Source organism: Anneissia japonica, unplaced genomic scaffold (assembly GCF_011630105.1).
Source record: "Anneissia japonica isolate Jap-2015-1 unplaced genomic scaffold, ASM1163010v1 scaffold1489_len2284818_cov182, whole genome shotgun sequence".
Taxonomy (NCBI): domain Eukaryota; kingdom Metazoa; phylum Echinodermata; class Crinoidea; order Comatulida; family Comatulidae; genus Anneissia; species Anneissia japonica.
The window spans coordinates 1,225,514-1,231,922 of record NW_022698455.1 but is presented as its reverse complement, the minus strand read 5'-3'; the positions used below and the strand labels follow the sequence as shown (position 1 = coordinate 1,231,922).

At 39.2% G+C, this 6,409-nt stretch overlaps 2 non-coding genes across 2 annotated transcripts; both read left to right on the top strand.

Moving 5' to 3' along the window:
- The first annotated feature begins 1,292 nt into the window (after nucleotides 1–1,292).
- Nucleotides 1,293–1,457, top strand: LOC117102636. Its single transcript, XR_004444450.1, has one exon. It is a non-coding gene; the product is annotated as a U1 spliceosomal RNA (small nuclear RNA).
- A 4,028-nt stretch (nucleotides 1,458–5,485) lies between these two features.
- On the top strand, nucleotides 5,486–5,647 carry LOC117102637. The gene has a single exon (XR_004444451.1). It is a non-coding gene; the product is annotated as a U1 spliceosomal RNA (small nuclear RNA).
- Nucleotides 5,648–6,409: the final 762 nt, after the last annotated feature.

The following is a 6,409-nucleotide window of genomic DNA, read 5'->3' as shown; positions in this document are numbered from 1 at the left end:
CCCTTTGTAAAATCTCCCCCCCCCCCCTTTCCCCTCCCCCTCTGGGAAAATTGAGAAACGGGAAAAGGAAAGAAGATGCCCTTTTCACCCCTGAAAGTGCCTAAAAATGCGATGTACGTCTTCCCGCAGCCTGTGTATCTCATTTACATCAGACATATATATAACTCACAACTATTTCTCTCTAACTCTGCAGTGGACAATTTTTGAAGTGGAGAAGGGGGTGCAGGGTATTGTGATATATGATCATATATCTTCCTTTTAATTCTTGTCTTTAGTTTTCTCTTTTCCATTTTCCTTTCCTTTTATTTTCCCCTTCTTTCTCTTTCCCTCCCTCTGCCTCTATCTTTCTTTCCTCTTCTTACCCAGCCTGGTACGACGACAGTTTGTGGGGCCTTGGCGGTGACTGTTATTGGGGGCACCTCTAATAAGCGAGCGAAGCGAGCGTTGTGTTTGCTAGCGGATCGAACAAACAGACGCGGGGGCCAGGAGGCCGCGTATGGCCCTGGTCGGGGTCTGAGGGGGCTTCAGAGCTTATGGCATTTATGAACAGTTAACTGCGTTGTCAGAGAACATAGATGGTCCATAAAAACTGCAGCAATCGTTTACACGAGCCCTGAGATAATGCGGTTTCCTGTATGATGGTGCCAGGGCAGTGAATGTCGGGGCCTCATTGAATGAAACTATAGTATTAATAGTTTATATTATATTTTTTTTTAAACTACAATATCGGGCCCCTCGTGCCTGGGGGCCCTGGCGCTCCGCCCCCGACAGATTGGTTAGCCCAGTCTGCCCTCTGCCCCGCCATCCCCTTTTCCCCCGCCTGTTACGCCACTGACCTGTTATGATACTACAGTGATAAATTTAAAGAAATTTCTGTATTGATGTCACGATTTCCCGATCGTCATGGTTAGAGTTATGAGTTATGATGTATAAACAACGCCACCTACCGACTTGCTCTGGTTTTATGCCTAAAGTTATTTCACACATGGTCTATAAAAAAATTATTAGTAATCAACGATGCTGTTTAATCAATTACGTCATGTACATAGATTTTGTTTTTATTGTGGAGATACAACCTAATTTGAATAATATCATAATCAGAACAGTTTAATATATAATGAAATATAATTTATATTTTGAAATGCGGTTTTAAGTAATATTAATTATTATACTATAATATTGAAGTCGAATGTATCCCTTAAATCATCGGGTAGAAAATGGTTGTCGGAATGACACTAGTATGGCATGGTGTGTTTACTGATATATGTTACTAGAGTTTCATCGTTTGAAGCATACTTACCTGGCACAGGAGTGACTTTGATCAAGAAGGAAGTCCTCCCAGGGAGAGGCCTCGGCATTGCACTTTCGGCTGAGGTTGACCCCTGCGATTCCACTAATGTTGGGAACGGGTGTGCAATTTATGGTAGCGGGGGTGACTGCGTTCGCGCTAACCCCCAACATTATTGTAAAGTTACAGGAGAAGATCCAGCGGGTGGGGGCATGAGGCCCGTGCCTTCCCCCCCCCCCCGTCAGTAAAACCAACATATAAAAGAGAGTGAAAAAAAATTGAGTTAAAAAGGAAAAAAGGAGTATACCCATGAGTTCAGTGGCGATCTACCATTGGGGTGAAAGGAGAGCTCGATTATTTGCCACTTAGGCTATTTACACCGTCAAACCATGGTGGGGCTGAGGTGGGCGTGGCGGCGAGAACTTCATGTGTGTCCCCCCCCCCCCTTTCCGCCCGTCAGAAATTCTCTGGATCCGCCCCTGGATAAACAGTTTCATTGGACTAAATTCTTGCTTATGTTAACCATCTGCTTATCTAAGATTATACTGACACTGGTTTCAAATGAAATAACTGACAACTTTGTGCATAAAACTATGTCACATAAAACTATGTCACAAATACGTATGCAAAAATGCACAGGGACACCACGCTTTTTAAAATTTGTTCTTGAAATCTGTATGCCTGATCACCATCATCATCATACACAGTATAATAGATTCAAGTAAGTTGTTTCAAATTATATAAAAAATGTATGTATGTATGCCTTTGGAACAATTTTTTTTTCGAGTTTTACTTCACTTTACCTTCGTGCCCCATCAGCCCCCACCCCACTTCACCTTCGCCCCACCGGGCCCCATCTGTCCCCCATTTAAAGACATCTAGATACGCCACTGCACTGACTTAAATGGCCAGATGAATGCAAATACTGTACCCAATCGATGTGCCACCAAATCGTAACCAGCCTTTACCATACCCTCACGGTGTCACCGGGGACGCAACTGTCAAAAACTATTTTTGGCCACGAAGAGACGCTACCAATAAACAATTAAAAAACTACAGGGTTTCTGGGTTGATTTGAAAGGTACTACATGGCTCAACTATTTTTTTCTTTGGGTTAATTGGTAAAAATCGTACAAAAATCATACGACGTCATTGACAACGTCGGGGACGGCAACTCGATTTTAAGATTAATTTTCCGAATAAAGTTATACTAAATAACATCTAATGACGAACTATATTGTCTTCAGTTGTCTTTGTTGGTCATTCAACTGTCATTTTATCTATTTTACCGGTGATATTACCATTCTCAATAATCTATAAAAACACCCACATAACAACATCACGTTAGATCGATCGGGGACGCCGTGGTGACGCCGGTACGGTCAGTTTTCGTTGGAAGGTATCAATATGATAACAGGGCGAATCCAGCGGGGGGCCCTGAGTGCCCGTGCCCTCCCCCCGTCAGTCAAGCCAAAAAATAAAAAAGATTTTGAAAAATTTGAGTTAAAAAGAGGAAAAAGGAAAAAAGGAGTGTACCCATGAGTTCAGTGGCGATCCAGCATTGAGGTGAAAGGAGAGCTCGATTATTTGCCACTTATTTACACCAACCATGGTGGGCTGAGGTGGGCGTGGCGGCGAGAACTTCATATGTGCTCCCCCACCCCCGTCAGAAATTCTCTGGATCCGCCCCTGAGTTGGACTCTTTATTTTAGGATAGCAACGGTTATTTTGTATAGAATAAATACGTAAGTACGTAATATATGTTTGTCTCAAGGTCATTATACTTTATTTTTATATTGAAACCACACCGCTGTCAATATTTTACGTTAGGTTTTTTTGTTTTTTTTTTGTTTTTTTTTAACAACTTAAATACGCAAGAACCATGGCTAGACTAGGTCGTCGGATCAAATATATATATAATAATTTGCCTATCCAAATAACGTTATTTTGTATTGCTAATCCCTAATATTGTGGTGTAAAAGCACAATTTGGTCGGACCATACTAAGCCATAAAAACTCACCCCGTGAAGGTCTTTTTTTTTTCTTTTTTTTTTTTTTTTTTTACAATGGAAAAATAAAAAGTTGAGAAAGCTCATTTCCCAAAATCTAGGAATCAAAATTTTCCCGGTGGAGGACCCCGAACCCCTTTCTTTTTGGGTTCGTCGATTCATGTAAAAAAGAATAGGCCTACGTATGCAACTACACAATTTTTTTTCTGTATGTATACCGGTACACATATAATAGGCTCATTTACAATAATAAGAATGAGAAAAACCTGACCGTTTTTTAGAGGGGAAACCTTGAATTTCGAAGAACTTAAAAATCATTAAAAGACACTGATTTCCCGCCATCATAGTTACCAACCTGAGAGATTTAAAATGCGTGAGTGACTACATCAGTTGACTAGGGGAGCGGGGTCGCCAGGGCCCCTGCCGCGGTGCAGGGAAGAAGCCCTGGTTGGGTCCGACGATCTGAGCATGTTTAAGTTGTTTTAAAACGATTTCAGGAAGTGTTTGTTTGACAATACCGGGTGCAAAACAAAAATACTTTTATAAAGCCACTTGAGTTTCAATGTAGGCCTATGTTTAATTTGAGCACCCGACCTAGGCCTATGTACACAGACATTTCATTACTCAAACAAACAAAAAATGAATAGGCCTAGACATAGGCCTACTGATCGTTTTTTAGTAATGCGTCAGTATATTTTAAACACATATTTCCCAGAATTCGTGATAATTCGTTATCACGCATACTTGTGCTAAATGCGTGACAATTTTATGATCACGAATGTGTTTCTGCAAAATGCGTGTTTCATCCAAAATTACTTTAAAATTCGGGACCATCCCTCACGATACGAGACGGTTGGTAACTATGATCCATCTAGAAATCAAATTTTCCCATGGAGAACCTGGACCCACCTTTCTTTTTGGGGTTCATCGATTCATGGAAAAAAGAATAGGCCTACGTGTGCACTACTCAATTGTTTTTATATACCGGTAGGCCTATATACACACATAATAAGCCAGGCCTCGACAATAAGAATGAGAGTTTTCAAGAGGGGGAAAACCCTGACTTTTGAAGAACTTAAAAGTCATTAAACACCTCAGGAGTCAAGAAAGCTCATTTCCCGCCATCTACGAATCAAAATTTTACCGGCGGTGGGGGACCCACCGTACTTTTTGGGGTTTGCCGATTCATAGAAAAAAGAAATCGTGTACAACTACTCAATTGTTTTTATGTATATACACACATAATAGACCTATTTACTGTAATAAGAATCATAAAGCTTGAATTTTGAAGAACATAAAAGTCATTAAAAGTCACCTCAGAAGTGGAGAAAGCTCGTTTCCCGCCATAGGAATAAAACATTTTTCCGGGGCAGGGCCCAGGACCCCCTTTCTTTTTTTGGGTTTATCAATTCATGGAAAAAAAAAAGAATATGTATGCAACTACTCAATTTTTTTTAAATGTATGTTTACACACATAATAATAGGCCTATTTACTGTTGCACATCTTTTACGGTTGTGCCTCTGTTATAAAAATGAAGCAGTAAAGTTACTGTAATAAGAATGATAAAGTTTACCTGACCGTTTTTAAAAGGGGGAAAACTTTGAATTTTGAATTGAAGAACTTAAATTCATTAAAAGACACCTCATAAGTCGGGAAAGCTCATTTTCCCGGGATAGGACCCACACACCCTTTCTTTTTGGGTTTTTCCCAGATCCGTCGCTGACTGTTTAGTGTAGCCTGTTATGATAGTACGGTAAAGTGAGTAAATTTGAAGAAATCTCTGTATAGATGTGTAACGATTTCACGATCGTCATGATCATGAATAAACAACGCCACCTACCGACTTGCTTTGGTTTTATACTTAAAGTTATTTCACACATGGTTTATAAAAAAATTATTATTAATCAACGAATCTGTTTAATCAATTACGTCTTGTACGTAGATATTGTTTTTACTTGTGAAGATACAACCTAATTTAAATAATATCATAATCAGAACAGTTTAATATATAATGAAGTATAATTCATATTTTAAAACGCGGTTTTAAGTAATATTAATTATTATACTGTAATATTGAAGTCGAATGTATCCCTTAAAACCATCGGATAGAAAATGGTTGTCGGAATGACACTAGTATGACATGGTATGTTTACTGATATATCTTAGAAGAATTTCATCTTTCCAAGCACACTTACATCGCACAGGAGTGACTTTGATCAAGAAGGAAGTCCTCCCAGGCAGAGGCCTCAGCATTGCACATTCGGCTGAGGTTGACCCCTGCGATTCCACTAATGTTGGGAACGGGTGTGTAATTTATGGTAGCGGGGATTGCATTCGTGCTAACCCCCAACATTCATGCAAAGTTAGAATACACTTTATTATACAGTTAATACACCATTACAAAAACACCCACTAACAATATTTTACGAACGGTTTTGTTTTTGTTTTTTTTTTGTTTTTTGTTTTTGTTTTGTTTTTTGTTTTGTTTTTTAATGGAATAAATACGTAAGAACATAATATACCGTTGGTCTTATGATCATTATACTTTCGTGTATACCGTTTTGAAACCACACCTTTGTAACAGTGTATAACCAATTCTGATGTGCGTTCAATAGCCTATAAAACATTTACAGGACAATATTAATAGATAGGACATAAAACACATTGGAATAAAAGTGTAAAGTCAAAAGACAAAGTTACTTGTCTACATTAAAAACCATCATCTGCAGACTATCACAAGATTTTTTTTCTCTAAAAACCGCTGAACAGTGAAACAAGCTTCCTGAATTAACGCGAGCCCTATCGATCAAGGCTTCAGCACAGAGAGATGCACTTAGTCCCGCAAAATCAATGCCTCACCTTTAATTTAGAAATGTACCGGGTTAGTGTATATTTGTAGAAAGGGAACCCAATAGACACACATTACAACAAGCAAAGCCTGGTGAACTATGGAGAAGTGAATCCCACCCCCCACCCTTCCGACGCCTCTTTGATGACAGGTTTCGTCTGACCCGGGGATAGTAGTACATGAAAGGGTCCTATCTTGGGTTACGAAAAAAAATGTAGAAGACTAAAAGAAGAATAAAAATTATATATATATATATATATATA